We start from the raw sequence: 12,885 nt of genomic DNA, 5'->3' as shown, positions 1-12,885 counted from the left end.
TATATATATATATATATATATATATATATAAAATCATTTATTACAAAGACATCTCACAGCCCTCTATTGTAATGGGCCATGTCTTACAACATTATGACTCTTTATCTCATTTTTTAGCTTTTCTTCTCATAAAATGGACATGCTGAAATCCTTGGCATTTTGATTCTGTTGGATTATGTGGTCCATCGAATGTACACTGAGACATATATATATACTTATGGAAACATTAGATGAATATCTGATGTATGCGTGGTTGTGGTGATATTCATGCACATATATTAGTGATAGATGTATACAATATTTTATTCTCTGGTGTGTTGACATCATGAGGTTTGGTCTGCTTTTCAACAGCATAGACGATTGGGCCGTTGGGTATCTACCATAGAAGTAGTGCATGATGAGATATATGCATACATGAGATATACTTGCAACGATAATTCATGAGATGATCAGAATGAGATAACAGATATTTGTGTAATCAGTTCTGCTTGTAGTCAGATCATGTAAGCTTATATAAAGTAATAGGACAAATTGTTGGGTGATTAGGTGGATCCCTTATGAATGATCAGTAGTACAACGATCGCTTGATCAATCACAATTTATAAATTGAACCACATATGTAGTCCGGATTTCGCAGTGACACCTTTAATACCGAGTAGATCAAAGCTCTATAGGCCCCACCATAATGTATATGTTTTATCCATGCCATTCAACCATTTTGACATCTCATTTTAGGGCATCATTTGAAAAATGAGTTTGATCCAAATCTCAAGTAGACCACACCACAAGAAATAATGGGGATTGAATGCCCATCATTAAAAACTTCTTATGGGTCAGAGAAGTTTTGGATCCAGCTGATTTTTATGATTTCCTTTCATCCAAGTTTATGTGACTTTATGAACAGGTTGGATGACAAATAAACATTGTGGGGGGCCTTAGGAAGGCTTCAATGGTAACCGCTATCCACACTACTTCCTTTGGTGTGGTCCACTTGAGCTTTGGATCTGCCTCATTTTTGACTCATACCAACATTAACGGATGGCATGGATGAAAAACATATATCATTGTGGGGCCTATAGAGCTTTTCTGACCAACACTGAGGTGGGTACTGGAGGGGTCACTATCGAGTTCAGGTCCATCATTATCCCAGGTGGCCGGTTAGTGTCCAATCCCATAGAGAAGGGCATGGAATAATGAGAAGAAAATTACCGTCAAATGAGTAAAACCTTGAATTCGCAAGGTAATTCTTGAATCCAAGAGATAAAATAAAGAAATTCAAAATTGGATTGAGATATGATACCAAGACTTTCCAATTACATCCCTTAATTAAAAAAATATTTAAAATAGTAAAACTTTTTCAAAGCTTAGTTTGTTAAAAATAAAAAGTCAAGTCAAACTTTATTAAATGATTCTTAGCATGATTACAAACAATTTCTAAAATGACAAATAAATCTAAAACTCTAAAAAAAGGAGATATGATAAAAAAAAAAAAGAAATTACTAAAAATAGTATTTTTTTTCTTAAAATCACAATTTTGAACCGGAAGGATGCAATTTCTCACAAAACGGACATATATGACCCTTGGATGGCCCGCTAAATAAAGATTGATAGGTCATGTATTTCATGATGATGCCTGATGTTGAGGGTCAAATATTGCATATTAGACCCCAGTTATTGCTTGGATTTACGAACATAATACCGTTTAATGGCCCGCTTTATCATGCTTGTGATGCATAGTGTATTTACGAGTATGGACTGAAAAGGAAGCTTAAAGCATGAATTTAACGCTCTGATGATACTAAAGGCAAGGGACGGACTCCAGGGGACCATGATCGACGAAATTACATGCCAGAGATCCGCGAAAATCGAGAAACTGAAGCTCAAGCGGCCTGAAAGTCAGCCATCATGCAAGATCACTGGGTTTCCATCATCTATTCGGTTTGAAACTTTATACATGTCTCGAGGACCAAAAACTAACCGTACACGTCAAATTTCAGCCATTGGATCCCTTTGGAAGTGGCCCAACGGACAGATCAGCCCATAAATCAGTGATTTGGGGCCCGCCTGGTATCTGAAAATGCTTCAATTTTGTTCTTAACTCCTTAAATAGAGTGACACATCAAATGGATGGAGCAGATGTCTCACGAACATCACAGTGGACCCTACATGTACAGTGCGTGTACATAGTGTACACGCACTGGCCGTGCACCAGATGGTCAACCTGGTTAAAGACGGGCTGACCCGTCTTCTTCTTAAGCAGGGACAACGGACGGATGCTGTTCGTCCATTTTTGGTTAGTGGGTCCCACCTATATCATATTTTGATGATTTGGACCGTTTAACGTGCCCAGAAGGGGGGCGTGACCATCACCTAGCTTTCCTTTTTGGCCCATGCACATGTACACATGTGAATCGTCAGAAAACATAAGATGAACAGCGAATTGAATTAGTACAGTGGGCCACACAAGAACCTATCAAAACTACTCATTCCTCACTGGATTTTCGCCAGTATTTCAATGGACGGTGTGGATTTTCCAACTGAATTTAATCATGGGCCCCACCAGCAGTACAGCGGAAGAAATCTGTTTTTTCTCTGTTTACGTAAGAACAGAGCCTGCAGAGGAATCTTGTGGGCCACCACCGTGCTTCATCGGTCGGATCTGGACCGTCCATAAGAAGCCCACGCTCCCCATCATCCTAACCTAGATGACGTAATTCCAGAGAACAACAATGATCGGTTTTTAACTGTTAAAATGCAGGATGAACGATGGAAGCAAAGATTCAATAGGCCGCATCAAAAGATGTATATAAATACCCCTTTCCAACTGGTTTTTTGAGAGGAACGCAATGGACAGCTTGGATTCTCCTGTTAAAATCAATAATGGGCTCCACCATCAACACAGCGGAAGCCTTTGCGCAGGCCATGCGTCCGAACAGCGCCTGGACTTTATGGGCCAATAACGTTAAAAGGAAAAGAGAGAGAGAAGAGGAGTGAGGGAATTTCTATTCAATCTGCGGTGGAGGCAAGCAGTTAGCTGGGACGTCAGGGAGAGAGGAAGAGAAATAGAGAAGTATTTGTTAGAAATTTCTTTGATTATGTTTTTATTTTTCTATTTTTGAGAGATCTAGCTCCATCATGATGAGCTAAACCTCTTAGCTAGGCTAAGAGGTGAAGCTTGTAGCATGATGGGAAGACTTGTTGTTTATGCCTTTTATTTAGATTGAATTGAACTTGATACGAGTTTAATTAAGGAAATATTTTCAGTTTTTAATGGTCTGTTGTGACTAAAATTACAATGGGTCTGCGATAGCTTTGAGCATATTCCCTATCCTTTTTTATGTTTATGACGTCAGGAAGCCCTGTTGTTCACCATCGTCTCCTGGGCATGGTCGAATGACGGAACCTTTCCTAACCCTCATATCTTGTTGATTGGTTTTAATTAGTTTAATTCTGTTGTTTACTTTGTCTCCTGGGCATGGTTTGGTGATAGAATCCATTTTAATTCATATACCTTTCATCTTTTGAAAACTATATCAAAGGAAGTTCAGTTGATTTTCATGGTTACACCCTTCACTGGATGAAGATGAGACTCTAAGTCCAGTTGAGTTCTTGAAACAGGCATAAGATCTCCCTGATCTCTACAAGTGGATCCTCTGAATCCCTAGTTTCCTACCTTTGAATTCTTCAAAGTTTTAGATCAGTATTTCACCATTATTCATCAAATTACAATTGATTTAGATTTCATCTTAGTCTAGTTCTAGTTATTTTCAGATGACGTACAGGTTTCAGTCCCTTGGGATTCGACATCGGTCTTACCTAGTTTATTACTACATCACAACTCTATACTTGGGGAGTGAACACCTGAATCAAAAGTTACGGGTGATTTATAATTCAAACTTCACACGTCAATTTATCTCTATCCAGAATGAATTTGTTCAAACTGAACACACCTGAGGTGCAGTTACATCATGCCCTACATAAAATTGGGCTCTAATTTGACCGACTACTTCCACTTCCGCGCAGGTTTTTTTAGTTTCAGTTGAGTTAGGAATGTATCTAGGGCCCATGCACTCTACATTATTACCAAGGTATGATGGGTGTGACTCATGTGTCCTTATTGCTTCACAACAATGATATGTAAGTCTCTATGCGGAATAATAAGGACCGTGCTATGCATCGGATATGGAGATCAAGAATATTGAATACATGGCGTACCTGATTGAGACGCCGTTGCTGTAAATAGGATGCCGAAGTCTTCCTCTCCTTATACCCTTAAAGAAGCTGTGATAGGGTTGAAACTTCTGTTGGTTGTGTTGGATTGGGGACCCAACCCTGTTTTATAATGTAGAGGGCAGAGGAGTTTGAAACCCATCAAAACTCCTCTCCCTATGGATCCACATGAATTTGACAATCCTTATTCCTTTAAAAAACTGTGTGTGTGTATCACAGTTGTAACACTCCACCCCTTACACGAATTTCTGAATGTATCACAATTTAGTGGGGCCCACTGGTATACCCAATCACAATCCAGACTATTGATCAATAAGGCCCACCTTATAGAATTCTTACATGATACTCATAGGCAGTAGTAATAAGATAAAGATATGCATTCTCAAGAATATGTGTATGACTTTGACTAGATTATAAGTATGTTGGGAATGCAACCAAGGTTAAGCCATGAAGATGGTTCAAAGGAAGACCAAAGCTAATCACATGATACCATTAATGTATAATAATGTGTAAGAAACTTATCTAAGGTACTGATATCACACCAAAATCGCTGATTAGGAATGGTTGAAAACTGTTCTGGAAGAATTCAAGAATAGTCATGAACCATTCCACCCTAAAAATCTTTATATAATTTAGTTAATCATGTTTGGAAAAATAGAAAAGAAAACCCCCGTTTTTTAAGATAAAAGCTTAAACGGTTCATTCCAAAAAATAGATATGTGTACATTATGACCAAAGCATTGAGATTATGTGCATGTATAGATGCAGAGTTAAATGTGCTTGATAGAGTGTGATTAAATTAATGATATAGAACAAGCTTATAAAAAACAAGACTTGCTTGTTCACTTAACGAATGTACTATGATATCAACCAATGGAAATGATCATTATCTTGGAGTCTCTTACAACTAACTAATTTGTATAGAATGTGTATATTGCATTTTTCTATTAAGTATGCATAATGGTAATTCAATACATTGCATTGTTAATGTGAAATGTTAGAAAAGTAATTGTTCTCAAATTAGGATTTTTTTTGGTGGACATAGTAGGAAGGCCCATCAGATATTATTAACTTGTACCATACATGGAAAATTATACATATGATACTTAGAGGTGCAACTTGGGCGGTGGGTCTAGTTAAGGGTTAACTCGAGCCCAACCCATTATCAAGCTAGGTTTACTTGTGGCCTGCCCCAACTTAAGATCTAACCTAAGCTCAATTAAGCTAGGTCAATCGATGCCCGGACTGATGTAGGACAAGGATCAAGCATGTTCCTAACACACATGGATCGAAAGAAGTCGATGAAAATCGATAAAATTAACCATAGTTTGATCGATTGACCGATTAAGTTGACAGGTCAAAATTCCACAAGAAATTCCGGATTGATTGCTGGACAATTTTTGATAGTTTTGACAGATTGACAGATATGGTAGACATTTTGAAGGCCTTATTTGATAGGTTGACTAATTGGGTCGACAGGTTGAAATTCACATAATTTTTAGTTTTAATCTCTGGATGTTTTTGAGCCCATTTGATCGATCAACTCAACTGTTTGACGAAGGGTCGATGGACGTGGAAATTTGCACATTTTTTTAGAATTTGTTTCCTTATTTGATTAAGAATCTTTTAATTGCATTTTAGAGTTTGTTTATGATTATTTAAGCATGTTTAACACTTTTTTTTTCCAGAATCTATTAATTAAAATTCTCAGATTTATATTATTTCCCTCGTGGATTCGAGAAAATTCTCTTGTGGATTCAAGAGTGCCTTGTGGATTCAAGACATTTATCGATCGAGGAAGATGATGATCGTCCTCATCACATTCTTCCCTACGTCAGTTTGTTATTAAATCTAGGTTTTTCCTCATATCGATGACCTCTAATGACAGGTTAGGCAACAATCCTATGGATAGTGTTCCAGGGGATTATCCTTTAACAATAACGACTTTCAAAGCGGCTCAGTAGGAGAATAGGCGAGTCATGCAAGAGCTGCAGGTTTCCATTGATTGTATGACGAAGGACTTAGGGCAACTTCGTGTTTGTGGTGATGATCCACATCTAGTAGGCATTAGAATTTGCAATCATGTTGATTGCAGGGCAATGCTGGTGGTGAATCGCAGAATCACACCTGAGGAGGTGGGATCTAGCGATGAGGAGATCGATGATATGATCCTCTAACAGCATCCCACCTTGGGCCGATAAGCTTGATTGAATAGAAACTTCGATACACACCCATAACCTTGATCCAAACCCCATTCCATACTGATCGAACCTAAGGGTTAACAACCCCAAGTGTAGGGTTGTAATGCAGTAATAACATGATGAGACGGATGTCGAATTCTCAAGGAATGGGGAACACGACTTTGAACTAATATAAAGCTAACGGTTTTTTTGAATTTTTAATCCAACGAAGTAGAAAAAGGTTTTTAATCCACTCATAACAATCATAATATCTCATTCATTGATTCAATATATAACTCAATTGGAATAAAAGTCTCATACTATTCAATTGGAAGATAATTATGTTAACCCAATCATCAACACTAATAAGAATATGATTTTAATTGAACGATTCTCTCATAAAGCACTCGCAGGGAATAAAAAAGTATCTAAAGTACTCTTTGGCGACAATAGATCAATCAATTATATATATTGAATCATTCTCTAATTTAAGCTAAACAATTGTTAAATCAAAGCATTCATTGTACTCGTAATTATGGCTGTACATGAGCCAAGCTAGCTCGAAAAGCTCACTTGGCTTAGCTCGATCTAGTTCGGCTTGAATTGGCTCAAACGATGACTCGAGGTGAGCCAAGCTTCATATGACCTAGCTTATTTTGAAAACAAGCTGAGTACGATCATAGTGGATCTTGACTCGACTCGACTCGAACTCGGCTCAACTCAAAGCTTGAGCTTGAGCTCGAGTGCGGCTCGACTTGAATATATATTATAATATAAGAGTCAATCCTCGAGTCAACTCACTAAGTTAATTCACCTAGTCAGCCCACATAGCCTACCCAGTCAACTCACATTGTCAAACCAAGTCCATAAACCCATTTTGGCCAGAGCCCATTCCAAAGCGCAATTTGAAAAAAAAAAGGGAGACAACAAGAAAACTTTGGAGGACCAAACTTGTCCACATATATAAGGGGAGCCTCCCTCCGAAGCTAAAGCAAAAAAGGAATGGCGAGCGTCGCATAGGGTGTCACTCGCCACGTGGCACTGGACATACTTCGGCTAGCTGCTCACTCATGTGCTGTTGTCCTCGCCTATTTCATGTATATGCAAAATCTAGAAAATACTTCGATGCCCCTCTCTTGAGCTAAAATTACACCTTATGCTATACAAACCAACACATGAGATCTTACCATGCAATCTCTATTCTTAACTATCCAAACCCTTATTAACCTCAAGCTTTGCAAGAATTACCAGAAAATCGGACTGGAGGGCTATAAATACCCCACTTCCCTTTACATTTTAAGCATATAGGAAGCATCCCCTCTCATTTACAAATTCATAAGTAGTCCTTTTAAGCCTTAGCCTAGCTACTCCATCTCCTCCAATAAGGAGGAAAAGAGCTATAGGAAAGAGATCAACCCAGGTCTAGTTAAGTTCAACCAAATCTAAACACACCTGAGCCATCTAGGTCTCGATCTAACCCTCTTATTTCAACCTTTACGACACTACTATCCATCCAACCATTCAATCCTCAATTGAGCTTTATTTAGCCATAACATTTGCATAGTGCAATATTCATCTATTATCTAAAACACTTTGCACCAAATCATCTCAGAAGTATATTATGAGGCTTACCTATTTAGTCTAATCTTGGCCAACAGAAAACCTGCCAATTATTTCACATTTTGTCATAAGCATTTCTATTCATTCATACAAAAGAACTGAATCCCAACCCTTACGAATAGTAAGACCCTGTGAATTATATACTGTACATTTGTACGGATAGAGTGGGTGCCTAACACCTTTCCTCTCTATAACTGTGGTCCCTTATTTAAAACCTCTAATCGCATAACTAAAGAGTTATCTTAGGGCAGAAAATCTTCGGATTCCTACCCTAACGTTTTAGTAGGGTCTAGCCAACTGTAGAGACAGACAAAATCATGCTTAAGAAATAAGATTAAAGCTTTAAAAAATAATTAAGAGAAAACTTAAATGTTTAGAGTCATTAACGAAGAATTTATATGTCAAAGATCTAAGGAAACCAAGTATAAAGGATGAAAGAAAGAATGAAAAATCATACAACATAATAATAAAAATAACAAATTGTTCGGTCTATTTGAGCTGGGTTTAGTCTGACCGAACGTGCATAAAACACTCTAGTAAGAAATAGTAATTTTTAGAGTTAATTCAACTTAACACTCAAGTCCGATTGAAATTATGTTTTATGCCCCCTAAGGAGAGTTCAGTGTGACCTAAGGGAAACAAAGACTTTATGATTTTTTATATTATTATTATTATTATTATTTTTTAAAATTCGGTTGCAGCTAAAGGCATCTTCGGTTGGACTCAGTGCGACTTCAGTGCGTGTAACAAAAATGCGTAAATTTAAAGTCGATTCTAAGTTGGTGCAAATTTTTCTATTTAAATGGGTGTTTTAAGATTATCTAAATACGAATTAGGGCTTGTGAGAGAGACTTAAGAGTAGTGGAGATTCTTCGGAATCATCCTTCCTTCTTAATCTTTTGCTTCTAATGTTTTATTTATTTACTTATTAAATATATTTGTTTGAGATGCTAGTCATGCTTGGCTAATCTCTTAAATAAGGCTAAGAGATGAACCTTTTTATGGATATTTAATAGTTAATTCATTTTTAATAAAATTTAAGGTTTTTATGTTGAATTGTGATTGGATATGATTAAATTCTTAGATTGGGGAATGAGTCAATCTATAAAGTTGTTTGATCTAATTTTGCTTCCGAGTACATTAGATGCTTTCAATTCTCTGCGATGCGATTACTTATATCTTTACGAGAGATCAATACTATCGTGATTCTTATATATGTTGGATGTTTATGATTGATATTACTGTGTTATCTTTCGATTATAATAAATTAGAATCCGATTCTAGTTGAATTATCAACTCGAGAAGACGAATTAAATTCAAAATCTATTGATTATGGGTTCTTGGATTCTTAGTCTTTTTTATAATTATTTTACAACCCTTCTATTCTGCTGGATTAACAACCTAGACCATTTTTTTTATTAATTTAAGTTCTTAAGTATATTATCACCAAATTTCCTGTGGATCGACCTCGGTTTTACTGAGTTATTACTATATCGCGGCTTTATACTTGGGGTTGTCAATCCTTAGGTTCGATCATTCTCATTGCAAATGAGGGGGATATATCTACTTTTAAGAAGCTATAGAAGACATAGATGCAGAGAAGTGGATAAAACCGATGCATGATGAGATAGACTCTCTATATAAAAATAACACGGGAGTTGGTGGAGCTTCCCATTGGTGTAAAGTGAACAGTTGAAAGTGGATTTATCAGAAGAAACTGGATAGGTACGAGGCCAGATTAGTAGAGAAGGATCATGCTCAGAAGGAGGGTGTCGACTTTGGTAAAATATTCGCGCTAGTTCTAAAAAAGTTATCTATCAGATTTGTATTGGCGTTGGTTGCTCAATATAATTTGAAATTAAAATAGTTAGATATGAAAACTATGTTTCTACATAGAAAGCTAGAAGAGTGAATCTACATGAAGAAACCTGAAGGGTTTGAGGTGAAAGGAAATGAAAATATAGTTTGTAGGTTAAAGAGGTAGTTGTATGGATTGAAGCGGTCGTCTATGCAATGATATAAGAAATTTATTTCTTTCACGTTAAGTCAGTTGTTTATCAAAAGCGAATTCGATCATTGTGTATATTTTAGATCATTGAGTGATAAGGAATTCATTATTCTAGTATTCTATATTGATGATATGCTTATCGCCAGCTATAACATGTTCAAAATCTACATATTAAAGGATCAATTATTTATGACATTTGAGATGAAAGATCTGAAGGTTGCAAAGAAGATTTTCGGCATCAATATACATAGAGATAGGGAAAGCAACAGGCTACGATTATCTCATAAGGAATATCTTGAGAAGGTTTTAGTCAAGTTTAGACTGAAAAAGGTAAAATTGGTTAGCACTCCCCACGCTGTTCACTTTGGGCTTAATCAAGAGTTATATCTTATGTCAGATGAAAAAAAGCTGTATATATTTCATGTGCCCCACTCGAGCGCGGTTAACAGTCTTATGTATGTCATGGTTTATACAAGACCAAATATTTCACATACGGTTGGTGCTATGAGCATATATATGTCAAAACCTAGGAAACAACATTGGGAAGCAATGAAATGGTTACTTAGTTACATATGAGGTACAACAGAATATGTATTGGTTTTCAAAAATTCTAAGGAGAAATTCATAGGCTATGTGAATACAAATTATGCAGGGAATGTGGGCAATAAAATGTCAATTTTCGATTACTCATTTGTATTAGCTTGTAGAGCTATTAGTTGGATGTCGAAACTTCAGTATGTGGTTGCCATTTCAACAACTAAAATTGAATACATGATAGTGACGAAAGAAATAAAGGAAGCTGTTTGGTTGAAAGAGGTGATGAATGATTTAGGGCTTCAACAGGAAGCCATGTCTGTGCATTGTAACAACGAGAGAGCAATCAATTTAGCGAAGAACTCGATGTATCACTCCCGGAATAAATACATTGATGTTCGTTATCACTTTATCCGGCAAATGTTAGAGGAATGAAATGTCACTCTTAAGAAGATTTATACCAGTGATAATCCAACAAACATGCTTACAATGGTGGTTCCTATAGAAAAGTTTAAGTTTTGCTCAACTTCTCTGGACTTGATAAAGAAGGGAATGGAGATGGAGTGTGCACGAGAAATGACAATGATGGTGCTACTATGAAGAAAAGTAGATATAGTAATACCAAATTAGAATAATGAATCTAGATGATTAAAACCACAATAAATATTATTGATCGAGTGCCTTTAATTCTAATGCACAGAAGACTTCTTTCAGTTCAACTGGTGTTCCTACCGGGCATGAATAGAAAACTAGGGCAATCAAATCATCAAATGGCCTACACTTGAATTTGGATGTTTTGCATGGCATTATATATATATATATATATAGGGAAAAGGTACTATGCGCTCGACCTCACGATAAGCTCCCGTGAGGTTGAGCTGTGTGGGCCCCACCGTGATGCGTGTCGACCATCAACACCATGCATTTGATGGGTACCCTCTAAATTATGGGATATCCCAAAAATCAGCCGTATACAGAACTCAGGTGGGCCATACCATCTAAAATCATGTGAAGACATGCCAAAAACATATAAAAGCACTTGGTGGGGCCCACTTGAGTTTTGAATGCTGCTGAAACTTGGTCTGAACCCTCCTCCAAGTGGGACACACATAATGGATGGGCTGGATTTGCAAACCACATCTCGGTGGGCCCAAAAAATGATTATGAATGTTTTAATGGTGCACGACCCCTCCCCACTTCTGTATGTGGTGTGGCCCACACAAGTCACGGATTGACTTGATTTTTGACACCTAGGCCCATGATGGAATGGTGCACTAACTGATGGGGTAGATGTTCGAAACGCATCACAGTGGGGCAGACACAACTCAACCTCATGGGACGGTCCCATCAGCTCAAGCGCATGGTACCTTTTCCCATATATATATATATTAATGAATTGGCCCACCTCATGATTGGAGGACGGGTTGGATATTAGATACATGATACGTGGGCTCAACAATTCAGGATTCTCCTGCTTGTAAAGGAATAAAAATAAAAATAAAAATAAAAATAAAGGTAATGGTGTAAGTTTTCTTTTAAAAAAGCACTGCCTGGGGATTATGGATCGGGGATACACTATCTGGTAAAATCTAAACCACATAGAGGCGAGGCATTTTGCAATAAAAATTCCAATTTAAAAATTTACGTAAAGTGAATTAGTTTGGACTTTTAAATACTTATTTCAATAAAATCATGATAGGTGTGTGTGTGTGTAGGGTCCTTGCTCTTGCTCGGGTGGTAGACTCTCGGGAGTTTCAACACCCGGTCAAGGGTTCGAGTACCCATAGGTGGGAAATTCCACTAGCGTGTGAGTGTGTGGGGTGTGTGTGTATAAAATATATAATATAGTAATGCTCACACACAACTTGGTGGACATTGCATTTTCGTCCAATTAGGTATGCATTTAATAAGAGAATTTCGTCCTTTATATAATACATGTGCTTACATCGAGGGATTTTAGAGTGCCTGTAGTAATGATGTAAAGTGACACACATGTCAAAGACCCAGGCCATTCATCAATTAAGACTTGTTAAAGAGAAATTATGTACCAAAAACTAAGAAACTACACTTGTAAGGAAAGTAGAGGTGAAAGTAGGCACGCATGCTAAATCTGGATCGTTGGACCGTTTTATTAACAACCAACACTTTTCGTAAGTATTTGACATGATTGATCGTAAGATCATCAAATTCTTTTTAACCCCGGGCTCACCTTGATGTGTATGTGTGATCCACTCTAACCATTAGAGAGGTGTAATATTACGTCGGGTACAGAACCTAAAAATCAAGCTCACCTGTGATTCAGGTGGACCATAC

Source organism: Magnolia sinica, chromosome 16 (assembly GCF_029962835.1).
Source record: "Magnolia sinica isolate HGM2019 chromosome 16, MsV1, whole genome shotgun sequence".
Lineage (NCBI taxonomy): Eukaryota > Viridiplantae > Streptophyta > Magnoliopsida > Magnoliales > Magnoliaceae > Magnolia > Magnolia sinica.
The sequence above is the reverse complement of the archived record's forward strand: the minus strand, read 5'-3'. Positions refer to the sequence as shown.